The sequence below is a fragment of the Pristiophorus japonicus genome, unplaced genomic scaffold (assembly GCF_044704955.1).
Source record: "Pristiophorus japonicus isolate sPriJap1 unplaced genomic scaffold, sPriJap1.hap1 HAP1_SCAFFOLD_210, whole genome shotgun sequence".
NCBI lineage: Eukaryota > Metazoa > Chordata > Chondrichthyes > Pristiophoridae > Pristiophorus > Pristiophorus japonicus.
The window spans coordinates 272000-293690 of record NW_027251799.1 but is presented as its reverse complement, the minus strand read 5'-3'; the positions used below and the strand labels follow the sequence as shown (position 1 = coordinate 293690).

Below are 21691 nucleotides of genomic sequence, written 5' to 3'. Positions count from 1 at the left end.
AGCCCCGCCATGTTTTACTCAAATTTCCGCTTCTAACAGCCGCTCGACATGTGAGAAAACAGACGTATTTCACGTTAAAACGTGTGATTTTACGCCGATGTTCCCTCAGCATCCAAATCCCAGAGCAAAGTGAAACCCGCCAAACTGAGTAAAGTTAAAATATCTCAGAGGTACTCGGCTCTGTGACTCGTTGGATAACCGAAAGCCTTGTTTGGTTCCGGCCGATACTTGATCAGTATATCTTCCTGTCTGTACGCATAAGTTCACCTCAATTGGGATGAGCATACATTCAGCGTCAATCTCCACCTCTGCCCTGAATATGAGTTCGTCCTGGTTCTCTAGAGCTGAAAAGATGAGAGAAGCTGCTTTTTGAATTCGTCCCTTGGCTGCCGAATTCAAAGCATACAGGAAATCAATCCGGGCTGGCAAAGCTGCCTGGTCTGATTAAAAGGCGGTGACAGCCTATATTGTAAGCATGTTCTCGTCTTCTGGCCTCAACATTAGGTTCAACGTATCGGATGATAAGCACCGCTCCCATTGTCTGGTAATGGTTCTGCTATTCCCACTAATACTTCCTCTGGACCATCCTTTGTTACGTTATTGCCCGATTACCACCCACTTTGCCTTTCTCCATTGTGCCATGTATTATTTAATCACTCCTTCGTTCCGCTGCATCACAAACGTTCCCATTTGACATTTCTCGCTGCGTATTTTTTCCAGGCGCTATTTTTGTTGAAAACATCTGTAATCTTTAACTTTTTCCTGAAATATCGGAATTATTATCCGACAGAACGTGAAACCGGATTCTTCCTCCACAAAATCTGCACGACCTGCCGAGTTTTACATATTTATCTGTTTTTATTCATTCTATTTCCGTGTCCCTTTTAAGGGGATTTGCTGTCTGTTCAAGATCATTCTCTGTCTCTGTAAAATGGTGTGCTATCAGACCCTCATCATTCTGTGTCTGTTTCAAAGGGATGTGCTGTCTGTCCCGGATTTCCAATTTGAAATTTCAAAACCTGCCTTTGGAGGTTAAGGAATATTAGTTTGTTTGTGTGTTTCAGACTGGGCTGGTTTTACGTCCTTCCCTCCCTCCTTGTCTATCACCTGTGGCTTCAATAACAGTCTCTGCGCCGCGTGGTCCTGAGCCCCACTGCACAATTGCCTTCAGGGATGATCGAAATCTCACTTTATTCTTTTAAACGGGAACTGCTGTCAGTCAAGGGTCATTCTGCATCTGGGTAAAAGGGATGTCCTTGCAATCCCGGATCATTCTGTGTCTGTTTAAATGGGCTGGTTGTCAGTTCCGGTTCATAATCTTTCCCTTTAAAACGGATTTTCTCATAAACCCGGGTCATCCTGTATTGTTTGAGAAGGAGTATGATTTCAGCTGCAATGACCGAATTGTTAAACTATAGTGTTCCAATTTACATTGGGGTTGCCTGCGCCGGTGCGAACCCAGATCGCAGTGCATCTGTTCATTCACTCGAAATATGCTCATCTTTTCCTAAATCCACTCCTTGATATTGCAGTTGCCCCGAATTTGCTCGCAATATATACAACAACACAATGAATGTTGCTGGCAGCTGCCGCGTGGCCTAATGGATAAGGCGTCTGACTTCGATGACAACCGCAAAGTTATCAGAAGATTGCAGGTTCGAGTCCTGCCGCGGTCAACTTAGCTCGCTACGAGACATTTTATATTCTTTGTTGTGATTCTGCCGAGAAACCAACCATCTCTTCCAGTCACTCACCTGAAGTGAAGGAAGGCTGTTTGCTCAAAGAATCTCATGGCAAGTTTTCATCATTGTCGATCTGCATGCACGGGCAGAGCAAGCTGTGAAGTGGACTTTCTTGCACATTATTTCTGTTTGGATACAAAAAGCAGGAGATTGAATGGCTGACGATATCTTATAGCAGAGACGAGGTGGCCGAGAGGTTAAGGCGATGGACTGCTAATCCATTGTGCTCTGCACGCATGGGTTCGAATCCCATTCTCGTCGTCGTTGGCTTGCAGCTTAAACACTTTTTGACATTCACATTGAACCGAATCGCCAAATTCCCCTTTTACTTACAGGGATGCTGTACTTTCCTCATGTCATGTCTCAAATTAATAATATATTCGTCAAAAGGAGAACAGTTGCAGTACAATGGCGAGGGGCACTAATTAGATAGGTATCTGAGAGACAGCACATGCACGATGGGCCATAATATCATTTCTCACCACCGTCAGAATCTGAGAGCTGCGCTTTTCACTGTCGGCGGCTCGTTGGTCCACGATTATGATTATCCCTTCGGAATGATCACATTTGAAATGCGAGAGTCACGGGCCAAATCCCGGACGAGCCCCTCCATGTTTTACTCAAATTTCCGCTTCTAACAGCCGCTCGACATGTGAGAAAACAGACGTATTTCACGTTAAAACGTGTGATTTTACGCCGATGTTCCCTCAGCATCCAAATCCCAGAGCAAAGTGAAACCCGCCAAACTGAGTAAAGTTAAAATATCTCAGAGGTACTCGGCTCTGTGACTCGTTGGATAACCGAAAGCCTTGTTTGGTTCCGGCCGATACTTGATCAGTATATCTTCCTGTCTGTACGCATAAGTTCACCTCAATTGGGATAAGCATACATTCAGCGTCAATCTCCACCTCTGCCCTGAATATGAGTGCGTCCTGGTTCTCTAGAGCTGAAAAGATGAGAGAAGCTGCTTTTTGAATTCGTCCCTTGGCTGCCGACTTCAAAGCATACAGGAAATCAATCCGGGCTGGCAAAGCTGCCTGGTCTGATTAAAAGGCGGTGACAGCCTATATTGTAAGCATGTTCTCGTCTTCTGGCCTCAACATTAGGTTCAACGTATCGGATGATAAGCACCGCTCCTATTGTCTGTTAATGGTTCTGCTATTCCCACTAACACTTCCTCTGGACCATCCTTTGTTACGTTATTGCCCGATTACCACCCACTTTGCCTTTCTCCATTGTGCCATGTATTATTTAATCACTCCTTCGTTCCGCTGCATCACAAACGTTCCCATTTGACATTTCTCGCTGCGTATTTTTTCCAGGCGCTATTTTTGTTGAAAACATATGTAATCTTTAACTTTTTCCTGAAATATCGGAATTATTATCCGACAGAACGTGAAACCGGATTCTTCCTCCACAAAATCTGCACGACCTGCCGAGTTTTACATATTTATCTGTTTTTATTCATTCTATTTCCGTGTCCCTTTTAAGGGGATTTGCTGTCTGTTCAAGATCATTCTCTGTCTCTGTAAAATGGTGTGCTATCAGACCCTCATCATTCTGTGTCTGTTTCAAAGGGATGTGCTGTCTGTCCCGGATTTCCAATTTGAAATTTCAAAACCTGCCTTTGGAGGTTAAGGAATATTAGTTTGTTTGTGTGTTTCAGACTGGGCTGGTTTTACGTCCTTCCCTCCCTCCTTGTCTATCACCTGTGGCTTCAATAACAGTCTCTGCGCCGCGTGGTCCTGAGCCCCACTGCACAATTGCCTTCAGGGATGATCGAAATCTCACTTTATTCTTTTAAACGGGAACTGCTGTCAGTCAAGGGTCATTCTGCATCTGGGTAAAAGGGATGTCCTTGCAATCCCGGATCATTCTGTGTCTGTTTAAATGGGCTGGTTGTCAGTTCCGGTTCATAATCTTTCCCTTTAAAACGGATTTTCTCATAAACCCGGGTCATCCTGTATTGTTTGAAAAGGAGTATGATTTCAGCTGCAATGACCGAATTGTTAAACTATAGTGTTCCAATTTACATTGGGGTTGCCTGCGCCGGTGCGCACCGAGATCGCAGTGCATCTGTTCATTCACTCGAAATATGCTCATCTTTTCCTAAATCCACTCCTTGATATTGCAGTTGCCCCGAATTTGCTCGCAATATATACAACAACACAATGAATGTTGCTGGCAGCGGCCGCGTGGCCTAATGGATAAGGCGTCTGACTTCGATGACAACCGCAAAGTTATCAGAAGATTGCAGGTTCGAGTCCTGCCGCGGTCAACTTAGCTCGCTACGAGACATTTTATATTCTTTCTTGTGATTCTGCCGAGAAACCAACCATCTCTTCCAGTCACTCACCTGAAGTGAAGGAAGGCTGTTTGCTCAAAGAATCTCATGGCAAGTTTTCATCATTGTCGATCTGCATGCACGGGCAGAGCAAGCTGTGAAGTGGACTTTCTTGCACATTATTTCTGTTTGGATACAAAAAGCAGGAGATTGAATGGCTGACGATATCTTATAGCAGAGACGAGGTGGCCGAGAGGTTAAGGCGATGGACTGCTAATCCATTGTGCTCTGCACGCATGGGTTCGAATCCCATTCTCGTCGTCGTTGGCTTGCAGCTTAAACACTTTTTGACATTCACATTGAACCGAATCGCCAAATTCCCCTTTTACTTACAGGGATGCTGTACTTTCCTCATGTCATGTCTCAAATTAATAATATATTCGTCAAAAGGAGAACAGTTGCAGTACAATGGCGAGGGGCACTAATTAGATAGGTATCTGAGAGACAGCACATGCACGATGGGCCATAATATCATTTCTCACCACCGTCAGAATCTGAGAGCTGCGCTTTTCACTGTCGGCGGCTCGTTGGTCCACGGTTATAATTGTCCCTTCGGAATGATCACATTTGAAATGCGAGAGTCACGGGCCAAATCCCGGACGGACCCCGCCATTTTTACTCAAATTTCCGCTTCTAACAGCCGCTCGACATGTGAGAAAACAGACGTATTTCACGTTAAAACGTGTGATTTTACGCCGATGTTCCCTCAGCATCCAAATCCCAGAGCAAAGTGAAACCCGCCAAACTGAGTAAAGTTAAAATATCTCAGAGGTACTCGGCTCTGTGACTCGTTGGATAACCGAAAGCCTTGTTTGGTTCCGGCCGATACTTGATCAGTATATCTTCCTGTCTGTACGCATAAGTTCACCTCAATTGGGATAAGCATACATTCAGCGTCAATCTCCACCTCTGCCCTGTATATGAGTTCGTCCTGGTTCTCTAGAGCTGAAAAGATGAGAGAAGCTGCTTTTTGAATTCGTCCCTTGGCTGCCGACTTCAAAGCATACAGGAAATCAATCCGGGCTGGCAAAGCTGCCTGGTCTGATTAAAAGGCGGTGACAGCCTATATTGTAAGCATGTTCTCGTCTTCTGGCCTCAACATTAGGTTCAACGTATCGGATGATAAGCACCGCTCCCATTGTCTGGTAATGGTTCTGCTATTCCCACTAACACTTCCTCTGGACCATCCTTTGTTCCGTTATTGCCCGATTACCACCCACTTTGCCTTTCTCCATTGTGCCATGTATTATTTAATCACTCCTTCGTTCCGCTGCATCACAAACGTTCCCATTTGACATTTCTCGCTGCGTATTTTTTCCAGGCGCTATTTTTGTTGAAAACGTCTGTAATCTTTAACTTTTTCCTGAAATATCGGAATTATTATCCGACAGAACGTGAAACCGGATTCTTTATCCACAAAATCTGCACGACCTGCCGAGTTTTACATATTTATCTGTTTTTATTCATTCTATTTCCGTGTCCCTTTTAAGGGGATTTGCTGTCTGTCCAAGATCTTTCTCTGTCTCTGTAAAATGGTGTGCTATCAGACCCTCATCATTCTGTGTCTGTTTCAAAGGGATGTGCTGTCTGTCCCGGATTTCCAATTTGAAATTTCAAAACCTGCCTTTGGAGGTTAAGGAATATTAGTTTGTTTGTGTGTTTCAGACTGGGCTGGTTTTACGTCCCTCCCTCCTTGTCTATCACCTGTGGCTTCAATAACAGTCTCTGCACCGCGTGGTCCTGAGTCCCACTGCACAATTGTCTTCAGGGATGATCGAAATCTCACTTTATTCTTTTAAAAGGGGACTGCTGTCAGTCAAGGGTCATTCTGCATCTGGGTAAAAGGGATGTCCTTGCAATCCCGGATCATTCTGTGTCTGTTTAAATGGGCTGGTTGTCAGTTCCGGTTCATAATCTTTCCCTTTAAAACGGATTTTCTCATAAACCCGGGTCATCCTGTATTGTTTGAGAAGGAGTATGATTTCAGCTGCAATGACCGAATTGTTAAACTATAGTGTTCCAATTTACATTGGGGTTGCCTGCGCCGGTGCGCACCCAGATCGCAGTGCATCTGTTCATTCACTCGAAATATGCTCATCTTTTCCGAAATCCACTCCTTGATATTGCAGTTGCCCCGAATTTGCTCGCAATATACACAACAACACAATGAATGTTGCTGGCAGCGGCTGCGTGGCCTAATGGATAAGGCGTCTGACTTCGATTACAACCGCAAAGTTATCAGAAGATTGCAGGTTCGAGTCCTGCCGCGGTCAACTTAGCTCGCTACGAGAAATTTTATATTCTTTGTTGTTATTCTGCCGAGAAACCAACCATCTCTTCCAGTCACTCACCTGAAGTGAAGGAAGGCTGTTTGCTCAAAGAATCTCATGGCAAGTTGTCATCATTGTCGATCTGCATGCACGGGCAGAGCAAGCTGTGAAGTGGACTTTCTTGCATATTATTTCTGTTTGGATGCAAAAAGCAGGAGATTGAATGGCTGACGATGTCTGAAAGCAGAGACGAGGTGGCCGAGATATTAAGGCGATGGACTGCTAATCCATTGTGCTCTGCACGCATGGGTTCGAATCCCATTCTCGTCGTCGTTGTCTTGCAGCTTAACCACTTTTTGACATTCACATTTAACCTCATCGCCAAATTCCCCTTTTACTTACAGGGATGCTGTACTTTCCTCATGTCATGTCTCAAATTAATAATATATTCGTCAAAAGGAGACCAGTTGCAGGACAATGGCGAGGGGCACTAATTCGATAGGTATCTGAGAGACAGCACATGCACGATGGGCCATAATATCATTTCTCACCACCGTCAGAATCTGGGAGCTGCGCTTTTCACTGTCGGCGGCTCGTTGGTCCAGGGTTATGATTCTCCCTTCGGAATGATCACATTTGAAATGCGAGAGTCACGGGCCAAATCCCAGACGAGCCCCGCCATGTTTTACTCACATTTCCGCTTCTAACAGCGGCTCGACATGTGAGAAAACAGACGTATTTCACGTTAAAACTTTGATTATACGCCGATGTTCCCTTAGCATCCAAATCCCAGAGCAAAGTGAAACCCGCCAAACTGAGTAAAGTTAAAATATTTCAGAGGTACTCGGCTCTGTGACTCGTTGGATAACCGAAAGCCTTGTTTGGTTCCGGTCGATACTTGATCAGTATATCTTCCTGTCTGTACGCATAAGTTCACCTCAATTGGGATGAGCATACATTCAGCGTCAATCTCCACCTCTGCCCTGAATATGTGTGCGTCCTGGTTCTCTAGAGCTGAAAAGATGAGAGAAGCTGCTTTTTGAATTCGTCCCTTGGCTGCCGAATTCAAAGCATACAGGAAATCAATCCGGGCTGGCAAAGCTGCCTGGTCTGATTAAAAGGCGGTGACAGCCTATATTGTAAGCATGTTCTCGTCTTCTGGCCTCAACATTAGGTTCAACGTATCGGATGATAAGCACTGCTCCCATTGTCTGGTAATGGTTCTGCTATTCCCACTAACACTTCCTCTGGACCATCCTTTGTTACGTTATTGCCCGATTACCACCCACTTTGCCTTTCTCCATTGTGCCATGTATTATTTAATCACTCCTTCGTTCCGCTGCATCACAAACGTTCCCATTTGACATTTCTCGCAGCGTATTTTTTCCAGGCGCTATTTTTGTTGAAAACATCTGTAATCTTTAACTTTTTCCTGAAATATCGGAATTATTATCCGACAGAACGTGAAACCGGATTCTTCCTCCACAAAATCTGCACGACCTGCCGAGTTTTACATATTTATCTGTTTTTATTCATTCTATTTCCGTGTCCCGTTTAAGGGGATTTGCTGTCTGTCCAAGATCATTCTCTGTCTCTGTAAAATGGTGTGCTATCAGACCCTCATCATTCTGTGTCTGTTTCACAGGGATGTGCTGTCTGTCCCGGATTTCCAATTTGAAATTTCAAAACCTGCCTTTGGAGGTTAAGGAATATTAGTTTGTTTGTGTGTTTCAGACTGGGCTGGTTTTACGTCCCTCCCTCCTTGTCTATCACCTGTGGCTTCAATAACAGTCTCTGCGCCACGTGGTCCTGAGCCCCACTGCACAATTGCCTTCAGGGATGATCGTAATCTCACTTTATTCTTTTAAAAGGGAACTGCTGTCAGTCAAGGGTCATTCTGCATCTGGGTAAAAGGGATGTCCTTGCAATCCCGGATCATTCTGTGTCTGTTTAAATGGGCTGGTTGTCAGTTCCGGTTCATAATCTTTCCCTTTAAAACGGATTTTCTCATAAACCCGGGTCATCCTGTATTGTTTGAGAAGGAGTATGATTTCAGCTGCAATGACCGAATTGTTAAACTATAGTGTTCCAATTTACATTGGGGTTGCCTGCGCCGGTGCGCACCCAGATCGCAGTGCATCTGTTCATTCACTCGAAATATGCTCATCTTTTCCGAAATCCACTCCTTGATATTGCAGTTGCCCCGAATTTGCTCGCAATATACACAACAACACAATGAATGTTGCTGGCAGCGGCTGCGTGGCCTAATGGATAAGGCGTCTGACTTCGATAACAACCGCAAAGTTATCAGAAGATTGCAGGTTCGAGTCCTGCCGCGGTCAACGTAGCTCGCTACGAGACATTTTATATTCTTTGTTGTGATTCTGCCGAGAAACCAACCATCTCTTCCAGTCACTCACCTGAAGTGAAGGAAGGCTGTTTGCTCAAAGAATCTCATGGCAAGTTTTCATCATTGTCGATCTGCATGCACGGGCAGAGCAAGCTGTGAAGTGGACTTTCTTGCACATTATTTCTGTTTGGATACAAAAAGCAGGAGATTGAATGGCTGACGATGTCTGAAAGCAGAGACGAGGTGGCCGAGATATTAAGGCGATGGACTGCTAATCCATTGTGCTCTGCACGCATGGGTTCGAATCCCATTCTCGTCGTCGTTGGCTTGCAGCTTAACCACTTTTTGACATTCACATTTAACCTAATCGCCAAATTCCCCTTTTACTTACAGGGATGCTGTACTTTCCTCATGTCATGTCTCAAATTAATAATATATTCGTCAAAAGGAGACCAGTTGCAGGACAATGGCGAGGGGCACTAATTCGATAGGTATCTGAGAGACAGCACATGCACGATGGGCCATAATATCATTTCTCACCACCGTCAGAATTTGAGAGCTGCGCTTTTCAATGTCGGCGGCTCGTTGGTCCAGGGTTATGATTCTCCCTTCGGAATGATCACATTTGAAATGCGAGAGTCACGGGCCAAATCCCGGACGAGCCCCGCCATGTTTTACTCAAATTTCCGCTTCTAACAGCCGCTCGACATGTGAGAAAACAGACGTATTTCACGTTAAAACGTGTGATTTTACGCTGATGTTCCCTTAGCATCCAAATCCCAGAGCAAAGTGAAACCCGCCAAACTGAGTAAAGTTAAAATATCTCAGAGGTACTCAGCTCTGTGACTCGTTGGATAACCGAAAGCCTTGTTTGGTTCCGGCCGATACTTGATCAGTATATCTTCCTGTCTGTAGCATAAGTTCACCTCAATTGGGATAAGCATACATTCAGCGTCAATCTCCACCTCTGCCCTGAATATGTGTGCGTCCTGGTTCTCTAGAGCTGAAAAGATGAGAGAAGCTGCTTTTTGAATTCGTCCCTTGGCTGCCGAATTCAAAGCATACAGGAAATCAATCCGGGCTGGCAAAGCTGCCTGGTCTGATTAAAAGGCGGTGACAGCCTATATTGTAAGCATGTTCTCGTCTTCTGGCCTCAACATTAGGTTCAACGTATCGGATGATAAGCACCGCTCCCATTGTCTGGTAATGGTTCTTCTATTCCCACTAACACTTCCTCTGGACCATCCTTTGTTACGTTTTTGCCCGAATACCACCCACTTTGACTTTCTCCATTGTGCCATGTATTATTTAATCACTCCTTCGTTCCGCTGCACCACAAACGTTCCCATTTGACATTTCTCGCTGCATATTTTTTCCAGGCGCTATTTTTGTTGAAAACATCTGTAATCTTTAACTTTTTCCTGAAATATCGGAATTATTATCCGACAGAACGTGAAACGGGATTCTTCCTCCACAAAATCTGCACGACCTGCCGAGTTTTACATATTTATCTGTTTTTATTCATTCTATTTCCGTCTCCCTTTTAAGGGGATTTGCTGTCTGTCCAAGATCATTCTCTGTCTCTGTAAAATGGTGTGCTATCAGACCCTCATCATTCTGTGTCTGTTTCAAAGGGATGTGCTGTCTGTCCCGGATTTCCAATTTGAAATTTCAAAACCTGCCTTTGGAGGTTAAGGAATATTAGTTTGTTTGTGTGTTTCAGACTGGGCTGGTTTTACGTCCCTCCCTCCTTGTCTATCACCTGTGGCTTCAATAACAGTCTCTGCACCGCGTGGTCCTGAGCCCCACTGCACAATTGCCTTCAGGGATGATCGAAATCTCACTTTATTCTTTTAAAAGGGAACTGCTGTCAGTCAATGGTCATTCTGCATCTGGGTAAAAGGGATGTCCTTGCAATCCCGGATCATTCTGTGTCTGTTTAAATGGGCTGGTTGTCAGTTCCGGTTCATAATCTTTCCCTTTAAAACGGATTTTCTCATAAACCCGGGTCATCCTGTATTGTTTGAGAAGGAGTATGATTTCAGCTGCAATGACCGAATTGTCAAACTATAGTGTTCCAATTTACATTGGGGTTGCCTGCGCCGGTGCGCACCCAGATCGCAGTGCATCTGTTCATTCACTCGAAATATGCTCATCTTTTCCTAAATCCACTCCTTGATATTGCAGTTGCCCCGAATTTGCTCGCAATATATACAACAACACAATGAATGTCGCTGGCAGCGGCCGCGTGGCCTAATAGATAAGGCGTCTGACTTCGATAACAACCGCAAAGTTATCAGAAGATTGCAGGTTCGAGTCCTGCCGCGGTCAACTTAGCTCGCTACGAGACATTTTATATTCTTTGTTGTGATTCTGCCGAGAAACCAACCATCTCTTCCAGTCACTCACCTGAAGTGAAGGAAGGCTGTTTGCTCAAAGAATCTCATGGCAAGTTTTCATCATTGTCGATCTGCATGCACGGGCAGAGCAAGCTGTGAAGTGGACTTTCTTGCACATTATTTCTGTTTGGATACAAAAAGCAGGAGATTGAATGGCTGACGATGTCTTATAGCAGAGACGAGGTGGCCGAGAGATTAAGGCGATGGACTGCTAATCCATTGTGCTCTGCACGCATGGGTTCGAATCCCATTCTCGTCGTCGTTGGCTTGCAGCTTAACCACTTTTTGACATTCACATTTAACCTCATCGCCAAATTCCCCTTTTACTTACAGGGATGCTGTACTTTCCTCATGTCATGTCTCAAATTAATAATATATTCGTCAAAAGGAGAACAGTTGCAGTACAATGGCGAGGGGCACTAATTAGATAGGTATCTGAGAGACACCACATGCACGATGGGCCATAACATCATTTCTCACCACCGTCAGAATCTGAGAGCTGCGCTTTTCACTGTCGGCGGCTCGTTGGTCCACGGTTATGATTCTCCCTTCGGATTGATCACATTTGAAATGCGAGAGGTCACGGGCCAAATCCCGGACGAGCCCCGCCATGTTTTACTCAAAGTTCCGCTTCTAACAGCCGCTCGACATGTGAGAAAACAGACGTATTTCACGTTAAAACTTGTGATTTTACGCCGATGTTGTCTTAGCATCCAAATCCCAGAGCAAAGTGAAACCCGCCAAACTGAGTAAAGTTAAAATATCTCAGAGGTACTCGGCTCTGTGACTCGTTGGATAACGTAAAGCCTTGTTTGGTTCCGGCCGATACTTGATCAGTATATCTTCCTGTCTGTACGGATAAGTTCACCTCAATTGGGATAAGCATACATTCAGCGTCAATCTCCACCTCTGCCCTGAATATGTGCGCGTCCTGTTTCTCTAGAGCTGAAAAGATGAGAGAAGCTGCCTTTTGAATTCGTCCCTTGGCTGCCGAATTCAAAGCGGACAGGACATCAATCCGGGCTGGCAAAGCTGCCTGGTCTGTTTAAAAGGCGGCGACACCCTATATTGTAGGCCTGTTCTCGTCTTCTGGCCTCAACATTGTGTTCAACGTATCGGATCATAAGCACCGCTCCCATTGTCTGGTAATGGTTCTGCTATTCCCACTAACACCTCCTCTGGACGATCCTTTGTTACGTGATTGCCCAATTACCACGCACTTTGCCTTTCTCCATTGTGCCATGTATTATTTAATCACTCCTGCGTTCCACTGTATCACAGACGTTCCCAATTGAACTTTCTCGCTGCGTATTGTTTCCAGGCGCTATTTTTGTTGAAAACATCTGTAATCTTTAACTTTTTCCTGAAATATCGGAATGATTATCCGAGAGAACGTGAAACCGGATTCTTCCTCCACAAAATCTGCACGACCTGCCGAGTTTTGCATATTTATCTGTTTTTATTCATTCTATTTCCGTGTCCCTTTTAAGGGGATGTGCTTTTTGTCCGAGATCATTCTCTGTCTCTTTAAAATGGTGTGCTATCAGACCGTCATTAATCTGTGTCTGTTTAAAAGGGATGTGCTGTCTGTCCCTGATTTCCAATTTCCAATTTCCAAACCTGCCTTTGGAGGTTAAGGAATTTTAGTTTGTTTGTGTATTTGTGAAAGCTAGAGAGTGTGCAAACGTGCTGTGCGATTTTACTGTCATGTGAGAAAAATGCATTACATGCAACTTGAAACCGTACTGATTTGATTGAACACTCCTTCGTGGACTGTCTGACGGTAGAAGAATCTGCTGTGGGATTTTGCTATTCCACATCTGAAAGAAGGGAAAATACACAAGTTAGAAATATAGCGATTTTAGCCAGGGCTTGCGTGTGGGCTGTGTGACATGATGACATCCTCCATCCTTATTTTCAAATTCAAATCAAATCAAACCAAGACAAGACAAGACAAGACATGACTGACTTTGTTTATCCATGTATATATATGTGTGTATATTTAAATATAATCCCAAATTTTTAACTTCCAAAATAAATATGCTTTTTCTGTTCTGCCTGCGCTGGGCTCTATTACATTTGACCTATTTCACAGCACAAGCAGCTGCTGTCAGATCCAGCAGAAAGACACACGCGACTTTAAAAGATCGCCATTATTGCCCACATCTTCCCTCATGCTTGTCTTCCACCATGGGCTCACTGTGGTTGGGTATTTATTTACTGCACCACTCATTTCCAATGGAATTATTCTCGTTACACAGATTTCGTTCAATCAAAAAATACATAGATTATGAATCATTTATTTATTTATTTAAAACAACTCAAATTCATTTTTTTTTAAATACAATTTAAATGCATTAATTTTCTAAAAATGTTAAATATATATATATTTCAGTCTAGACTGGTTTTACGTCCCTCCCTCCTTCCTGCCTGTCTATCACCTGGGGCTTCAATAACCGTCTCTGCCCCGCGTGGTCCTGAGCCCCACTGCACAATTGCCTTCAGGGATGATAGAAATCTCACTTTATTCTTTTAAAATGGAATTGCTGTCAGTCATGTGTCATTCTGTATCTGGGTAAAAGGGATGTCCTTGCAGTCCCGGATCATTCTGTGTCTGTTTTAACAGGCTGGTTGTCAGTTCCGGTTCATAATCTTTCCCTTTAAAACGGATTTTCTCATAAACCAGGGTCATCCTGTATAGCTTGAGAAGGAGTATGATTTCAGCTGCAATGACCGAATTGTTAAACTGTTGTATTCCAATTTACATTGGGGTTGCATGCGCCAGTGCGCACCCAGATCGCAGTGCATCTGTTCATTCACTCAAAATATGCTCATCTTTTCCTAAATCCACTCCTTGCTATTGCAGTTGCCCCGAATTTGCTCCCAATATACACAACAACACAATATCCCATCATGGCAGAGGCCACGTGGCCTAATGGATAAGGCGTCTGACTTGAATTATAATCGCGAAGTTAGCAAATGATTGCAGTTTCGAGTTCGACTGAGGTCGCTGCGTGAAATTTTATATTATTTGTTGTGATTCTGCCGAGAAATCAACCATCTCTTCCAGACACTCACCTGAAGTAAAGGAAGGCAGTTTGCTAAAATAATCTAATGGCACGTTTTCATCATTGTCGATCTGCATGCACGGGCAGAGCAAGCTGTGAAGTGGACTTTCTTGCACATTATTTCTGTTTGGATACAAAAAGCAGGAGATTGAATGGCTGACGTTGCGCGACAGAAGAGATGAGGTGGCCGAGTGGTTAAGGCGATGGACTGCTAATCCATTGTAGTGTACACGCATGGGTTCCAATCACGTCCTCGTCGTCGTTGTCTTGAAGCTTTGATCTCCCTGGTCGTTTTTTCATTCAAATTTACCTCAGCGCCAAATTCCCCTTTTACTTACATTGATGCTCTACTTTGCTCATGTCATGTCTCAAATTAATAATATATTCATCTAAAGGATAACATTTGCAGGACAATGGCGAGGGGGACTAATTAGATCGGTCTCTGAAGCACGATGGGCCGAATATCTTTTCTCACTACCGTCAGAATCTGAGAGCTGCGCTTTTCACTGTCGGCGGCTCGTTGGTCTAGGGGTATGATTCTCGTTTAGTAATGATCACACTTGAAATGCGAGAGTTTTCGGGCCAAATCCTGGACGAACCGCATAATTTGTTACTCAAAGTTCCGCTTCTCACAGCCGCTCGACATGTGAGAAAACAGACATATTTCACATTAATACGTGTGATTTTGCGCCGATGTTCCCACAGCTTCCAAATCTCAGAGCAAAGTGAAACCCGCCAAACTGAGTAAAGTTAAAGTATCTCAGAGGTACTCGGCTCTGTGACTCGTTGGGTCACCTAAACCCTTGTTTGGTTCCGGCCAATTCTTGATCAGTATATCTTCCTGTCTGTAGGCATAAGTTCATCTCAATTGGGAGAAGCATACCTTCAGCGTCAATCTCCACCTCTGCCCTGAATATGAGTGATTCCTGTTTCTCTAGAGCCGAAAAGCTGAGAGAAGCTGCCTTTTCAATTAATCGCTTGGCTGCCGAATTCAAAGCGGACAGGAAATCAATCCGGGCTGGCCAAGCTGCCTGGTCTGATTAAAAGGCGGTAACACCCTATATTGTAGTCATGTTATAGTCTTCTGGCCTCAACATTAGGTTCAACGTATCGGATCATAAGCACCAATCCCATTGTCTGGTAATGGTTCTGCTATTCCCACTAACACCGCCTCTGGGCCATCCTTTGTTACGTTATTGCCCGATTACCACCCATTTTGCCTTTCTCCATTTGTGCCATTTATTATTTAATCACTCCTGCGTTCCACTGCATCAGAGACGTTCCCATTTGACCTTTCTCGCTGAGTATTTTTTCCAGGCGCTATTTTTGTTGAAAAATCTGTAATCTTTAACTTTTTCCAAAAATATCGGAATGATTATCCTACAGAACGTGAAACGGATTCTTCCTCCACAGAATCTGCACGACCTGCCGAGTTTTAAGAACATAAGAACATAATAATTAGGAACAGGAGCAGGCTATCTAGCCCCTCGAGCCTGCTCCGCCACTCAACAAGATCATTGCTGATCTGGCCGTGGACTCAGCTCCCCTTACCCGCCCGCTCCCCCTAACCCTTAATTCCCTTTTTGGTTTTAAATCTATCTATCTGTGATTTGAATACATTCAATGAGCTCGCCTCAACTGCTTTCTTGGGCAGAGAATTCCTCAGATTTAAAACCCTCTGGGAGAAGAAATTGCTTCTCAACTCGATTTTAAATTGGCTCCCCCGTATTTTGAGGCTGTGCCCCCTGTTCTAGTCTCCCCGACCAGTGGAAACAACCTCTCTGCCTCTATCTTGTCTATCCCTTTCATTATGTTAAATGCTTCTATAAGATAACACCTCATCCTTCTGAACTCCAACGAGTAAAGACCCAATCTACTCAATCTTTCATCATAAGGTAGCCCCCTCATCTCCGGAATCAGCCGAGCTAATCGTCTCTGTACCACCTCCAAAGCTAGTATATCCTTCTTTGAGAAAGGTGACCAAAATGCACGCAGTACTCCAGGTGCGGCCTCACCAATACCCGATACATTTGCAGCAGGACCTCCCTGCTTTTGTACTCCATCCCTCTCGCAATGAAGGCCAACATTCCATTCACCTTCCTTATTACCTTCTGCACCTGCAAACTAATTTTTGGGATTCATGCACAAGGACCCCCAGGTCCCTCTGCACCGCAGCATGTAGTAATTTCTCCCCATTCAAATAATATTCCCTTTTACAGTATTTTTTTCGAAGGTGGATGGCCTCACATTTTCCAACATTGTATGCCATCTGCCAAACCTTAGCCCATTCGCTTAACCTATCCAAATCTCTTTGCAGCCTCTCTGTGTCCTCTGCACAATCCGCTTTCCCACTAATCTTTGTCTCATCTGTAAATTTTGTTACACGACACTCTGTCCCCTCTTCCAGGTCATCTATGTATATTGTAAACAGTTGTGGTCCCAGCACCGATCCCTGTTGCACACCATTAACCAGCGATTTCCAAACCGAAAAGGACCCATTATTCTGACTCTCTCCTGTCTGTTAGCTAGACAATTCTCTATCCATTCTAATACATTTCCTCTGACTCCGCGTACCTTTAGCTTCTGCAGTAACCTTTTATGTGGCCCCTTATCGAATGCCTTTTGGAAATATAAATACACCACATCCATCGGTACATATCTATCCACCATGCTAGTTATATCCTCAACGAATTCCAGTAAATTAGTTAAACTTGATTTCCCCTTCATGAAACCATGTTGCGTCTGCTTGATTGCACTATTCCTACCTAGATGTCCCGCTATTTCTTCCTTAATGATAGCTTCAAGCATTCTCCCCACGAGAGATGTTACTCTCACCGGCCTATCGTTACCTGCCTTTTGTCTGCCCCCTTTTTTAAACAGAGGCGTTACATTTGCTGATATCCATTCCGCTGGTACCTCCCCAGAATCCAGAGAATTTTGGTAGATTATAACGAATGCATCTGCTATAATTTCCGCCATCTCTTTTAATACCCTCGGATGGATTTCATCAAGACCAGGGCACTTGACTACCTTGAGTCCCATTAGCCTGTCCAGCAGTACCCCGCTAGTGATAGTGATTGTTTCAAGGTCCTCCCTTCCCACATTCCGGTGACCAACAATTTTTGGCATGGTTTTTGTGTCTTCCACTGTGAAGACCGAAGCAAAATAATTGTTTAAGTTCTCAGCCATTTCCACATTTCCCATTATTAAATACCCCTTATCATCTTCGAAGGAACCAACATTTACTTTAGTCACTCGTTTCCGTATTTTTTATCGGTAAAAGCTTTTACTATCTGTTTTTATGTTTTGCGCAAGTTTACTTTCGTAATCTATCTTTCATTTCTTTATTGCTTTCTTAGTCATTCTTTGCTGTCGTTTAAAATTTTCCCAATCTGCTAGTTTCCCACTAATCTTGGCCACCTTGGCTAGGCATTGGTTTTTAATTTGATACTCTCCTTTATATCTTTGGTTATCCACAGCTGGTTATCCCTTCTCTTACCGCCCTTCTTTTTCACTGGAATACATTTTTGTTGAACACTATGAAAGAGCTGCTTAAAAGTCCTCCACTGTTCCTCAATTGTGTCATCGTTTAGTCTGTGTTTGCAGTCTACTTTAGGCAACTCTGCCCTCATCCCACTGTAGTCCCCTTTGTTTAAGCATAGTACGCTCGTTTGAGACACTACTTCCTCAATCTCATTCTGTATTTCAAATTCAACCATACTGTGATCACTCATTCCGAGAGGATCTTTTACTAGGAGATCATTTATTATTCCTGTCTCATTACACAGGACCAGATCTAAGATAGCTTGCTCCCTTGTAGGTTCTGTAACATACTGTTCTAAGAAACAATCCCGCATGCATTCTATGAATTCCTCCTCAAGGCTAACCCGTGCGATTTGGTTTGACCAATCGATATATCGATTAAAATCCCCCATGATTACTGCCGTTCCTTTTTCACATGCCTCCATTATTCCCTTGATTATTGCCCGCCCCACCGTGAAGTTATTATTTGGGGGCCTATAAACTACGCCCACCAGTGACTTTTTCCCTTTACTATCTCTAATCTCCACCCACAATGATTCAACATTTTGTTCATTCGAGCCGATATCGTTTCTCACAACTGGCCTGATATCATCCTTTATTAACAGAGCTACCTCACCTCCTTTTCCTTCTTGTCTATCTTTCCGAATTGTCAGATACCCCTGTATGTTTAATTCCCAGTCTTGGCCACCCTGCAACCATGATTCTGTAATGGCCACCAAATCTTACCCATTTGTAATGATTTGTGCCGTCAACTCATTTACTTTATTTAGAATGCTGCGTGCGTTTAGGTAGCGTGTTTTAATACTAGTTTTTAAACCATGATTTTTAGTTTTGACCCCTCCTGCAGCCCCTTAAAATTCAGACATATTGTCCCTTCCTATCACCTTGTGGTTTACACTTACCCCAGTGCTACTCTGATCTGTTGCCTCCTGCCTTTTGCATTCTTTCTTGGGATTCTGATCATCTGAGCTCTCATCCACTCTAACGAGCTCAGAGCCCTCTCCTGGGTTCCGAATACGCCTTCCATTGAGACACCGAGCCTTCATGATTGCTTTTTTAATACACTTTGACCCTTTAGAATTTTGCTGTACAGTGGCCCTTTTTGTTTTTTGCCTTGGGTTTCTCTGCCCTCCACATTTACTCATCTCCTTTCTGTCTTTTGTTTTGTCTCCATTTTGTTTCCCTCTGTCTCCCTGCATTGATTCCCACCTCCCTGCCATATTAGTTTAACTCCTCCCCAACAGCACTAGCAAACACTCCCCCGAGGACATTGGTTCTATTCCTGCCCAGGTGCAGACTGTCCGGTTTGTACTGGTCCCACCTCCCCCAGAACAGGTTCCAATGCCCCAGGAATTCGAATCCCTCCCTGCTGCACCACTACTCAAGCCACGTATTCTCCTGAGCTATCCTGCGATTTCTACTCTGACCAGCACGTGGCACTGGTAGCAATCCTGAGATTACTACTTTTGAGGTCCGACGTTTAAATTTAGCTCCTAGCTCCTTAAATTAGTCTTGTAGGACCTGGACCCTTTTTACCTATATCGTTGCTACCAATGTGCACCATGACAACTGGCTGTTCTACATCCCTTTTCAGAATGTCCTGCACCCACTCCGAGACATCCTTGACCCTTGCACCAGGGAGGCAACATACCATCCTGGAGTCTCGGTTGCGGCCGCAGAAACGCCTATCTATTCCCAGTACAATTGAATCCCCTATCACTATCGCCACGGTGCCATGAACTTGGCTGCTGCTACCCTCCCCTGATGAGTCACCCCCCTCAACAGTACTCAAAGCGGTGTATCTGTTTTGCAGGAGGATGACCGCAGGGGTCCCCTGCACTACTTTCCTTGCACTGCTCTTCCTGCTGGTCTTCCCTTCCCTAGCTGGCTGTGGACCCTTAACCTGCGGTAAGACCTACTCGCTACGCGTGCTACTCACATCTTTCTCAGCATCGTGGATGCTCCAGAGTGAATCCACCCTCAGCTCCAATTCCGCAACGCGGACTGCCAGGAGCTGGAGGCGGATACACTTCCTGCACACATAGTTGTCAGGAACACCGGAAGTGTCCCTGAGTTTCCACATTGTACAGGAGGAACATATCACATGTCCGAGCTCTCCTGCCATGACTTAACCCTTAGATTAACTTAATTGGCAACAACAGTATTAAAAGTTCCTCACTGATATAGAAGAGGAAAAAGAAAAACTACTTACAAGTCACCAGCCAATCACTTACCCCCTTGGCTGTGACATCACCTTTCTATTTATTTCTACTTCTTTTTTGCCTCATCCTGTAGTCGCACAAGCACAGATTCGGAAAAGGGGAGGTGCAACGACACCTGGGTGTCATGGTACATCAGTCATTGAAGGTTGGCATGCAGGTACAGCAGACGGTTAAGAAAGCAAATGGTATGTTGGCCTTCATAGCGAGGGGATTTGAGTACAGGAGCAGGGAGGTGTTGCAACAGTTGTACAGGGCCTTGGTGAGGCCACACCTGGAGTATTGTGCACAGTTCTCGTCTCCTAACTTGAGGAAGGACATTCTTGCTATTGAGGGAGTGCAACGAAGGTTCACCAGACTGATTCCCGGGATGGCGGGACTGACCTATCAAGAAAGACTGGATCAACTGGGCTTGTATTCACTGGAGTTCAGAAAAATGAGAGGGGTTCTCATAGAAACGTTTAAAATCCTGATGGGTTTAGACAGGTTAGATGCAGGAAGTATGTTCCCAATGTTGGGGAAGTCCAGAATCAGGGGTCACAGTCTAAGGATAAGGGGTAAGCCATTTAGGACCGAGATGAGGAGAAACTTCTTCACCCAGAGAGTGGTGAAGCTGTGGAATTCTCTTCCACAGAAAGTTGTTGAGGCTAATTCGCTGAATATATTCAAAAAGGAATTGGATGAATTCCTTACTACTTGGGGGATCAAGGGGTATGGCGAGAAACAGGAATGGGGTACTGAAGTTGCATTTTCAGCCATGAACTCATTGAATGGCGGTACAGGCTAGAAGGGCCGAATGGCCTACTCCTGCACCTATTTTCTATGTTTCTATATTTGTATGTTTCTCTCCAACGAACCTCGCGACGCTGCTCCCGACTCAGTATAGGAGGAGGGGGTTGTGGGAGACTGGGATTGTAGGGTTGGTGGTTGTGGGGGGGTAGTTATAGGGGTGGGAGTTTTGCGGTGGCTTGTAAGATTGGAGGCTGTCGGGGATGGGGTTGTAGGGTGGGGGTTGTAGTGGTGGGGGTTGTAGGGAAGGGAGCTGGACGGGTGGTGGTTTTGGGCGAGCAGGGTTGTATGGGAGGGGGTGTAGAGTTGGGGTGTGAGGGGGTGTTGCGAGGGTGGGGGTTGTGGGGGGTGTAGGGGCAGGGTTTGTGGGGGGTGTAGGGGGTGGGTGTTGTGTGAGGTGTAGGGGCAGGTGTTCTGGGGGGTGTTGGGGGTGGGGGTAGTGGGGTGTAGGGGTGGGGGTTGTGGGTGTGTAGGTGCGGGGGTTGTGGGAGGTGTAGGGGTGGGTTTGTGGGGGATGTAGGGGTGAAGGCTGTGGGGGGGTGTAGGGGTGGGGGTTGTGGGGGGTGTAGGGGTGGGGGTTGTGGGGGGTGTGGGGTGTGGGGGTTTTGGGGGGAGTGGGGTGTGGGGCTTGTGGGCGGAATTGGGTGCAGAGTTTGTGGCGGTTGTAGAGGGTGGGGGTTGTGGGGGCTGTAGGGGCAGGGTTTGTGCGGGGTGAACGGGTGGAGGTTGTTGGGGGTGTCTGTGGTGGGGGTTCTGTGGGGTGTAGGCGGTGGTGGTTGTGTGGGATGTAGGGGGTGTGGATTATGGGGGTGTAGAGGTGGGTTTGTGGGGGTTGTATGGGTGGGGGATGTGGGTGGTGTAGGGTGTAGGGGTTGTGTGGGGGGTGTAGGGGTGGGGGATGTGGGGGGTGTAGGGGGTAGGGTTTGTGGGGTGTGTAGGGGATGGTGTTTGTGGGGTTGTAGCGGTG

General features: G+C 45.2%; 10 non-coding genes across 10 annotated transcripts; all 10 read left to right on the top strand.

Annotated features, from left to right (window-relative positions):
* Positions 1-1587: 1587 nt before the first annotated feature.
* Positions 1588-1677, top strand: trnar-ucg (transfer RNA arginine (anticodon UCG)). The gene is given in 2 exon segments: positions 1588-1624; positions 1641-1677. It is a non-coding gene; the product is annotated as a tRNA-Arg (tRNA).
* A 244-nt stretch (positions 1678-1921) lies between these two features.
* trnas-gcu (transfer RNA serine (anticodon GCU)) lies at positions 1922-2003 on the top strand. Its single transcript has one exon. It is a non-coding gene; the product is annotated as a tRNA-Ser (tRNA).
* Positions 2004-3931: 1928 nt separating this feature from the next.
* Positions 3932-4020, top strand: trnar-ucg (transfer RNA arginine (anticodon UCG)). Its single transcript is given in 2 exon segments — positions 3932-3968; positions 3985-4020. It is a non-coding gene; the product is annotated as a tRNA-Arg (tRNA).
* Positions 4021-4265: 245 nt separating this feature from the next.
* On the top strand, positions 4266-4347 carry trnas-gcu (transfer RNA serine (anticodon GCU)). Its single transcript has one exon. It is a non-coding gene; the product is annotated as a tRNA-Ser (tRNA).
* Positions 4348-6270: 1923 nt separating this feature from the next.
* Positions 6271-6359, top strand: trnar-ucg (transfer RNA arginine (anticodon UCG)). Its single transcript is given in 2 exon segments — positions 6271-6307; positions 6324-6359. It is a non-coding gene; the product is annotated as a tRNA-Arg (tRNA).
* Positions 6360-6604: 245 nt separating this feature from the next.
* trnas-gcu (transfer RNA serine (anticodon GCU)) lies at positions 6605-6686 on the top strand. Its single transcript has one exon. It is a non-coding gene; the product is annotated as a tRNA-Ser (tRNA).
* Positions 6687-8609: 1923 nt separating this feature from the next.
* Positions 8610-8698, top strand: trnar-ucg (transfer RNA arginine (anticodon UCG)). The gene is given in 2 exon segments: positions 8610-8646; positions 8663-8698. It is a non-coding gene; the product is annotated as a tRNA-Arg (tRNA).
* A 245-nt stretch (positions 8699-8943) lies between these two features.
* On the top strand, positions 8944-9025 carry trnas-gcu (transfer RNA serine (anticodon GCU)). The gene has a single exon. It is a non-coding gene; the product is annotated as a tRNA-Ser (tRNA).
* Positions 9026-10948: 1923 nt separating this feature from the next.
* Positions 10949-11037, top strand: trnar-ucg (transfer RNA arginine (anticodon UCG)). The gene is given in 2 exon segments: positions 10949-10985; positions 11002-11037. It is a non-coding gene; the product is annotated as a tRNA-Arg (tRNA).
* A 245-nt stretch (positions 11038-11282) lies between these two features.
* Positions 11283-11364, top strand: trnas-gcu (transfer RNA serine (anticodon GCU)). Its single transcript has one exon. It is a non-coding gene; the product is annotated as a tRNA-Ser (tRNA).
* Positions 11365-21691: the final 10327 nt, after the last annotated feature.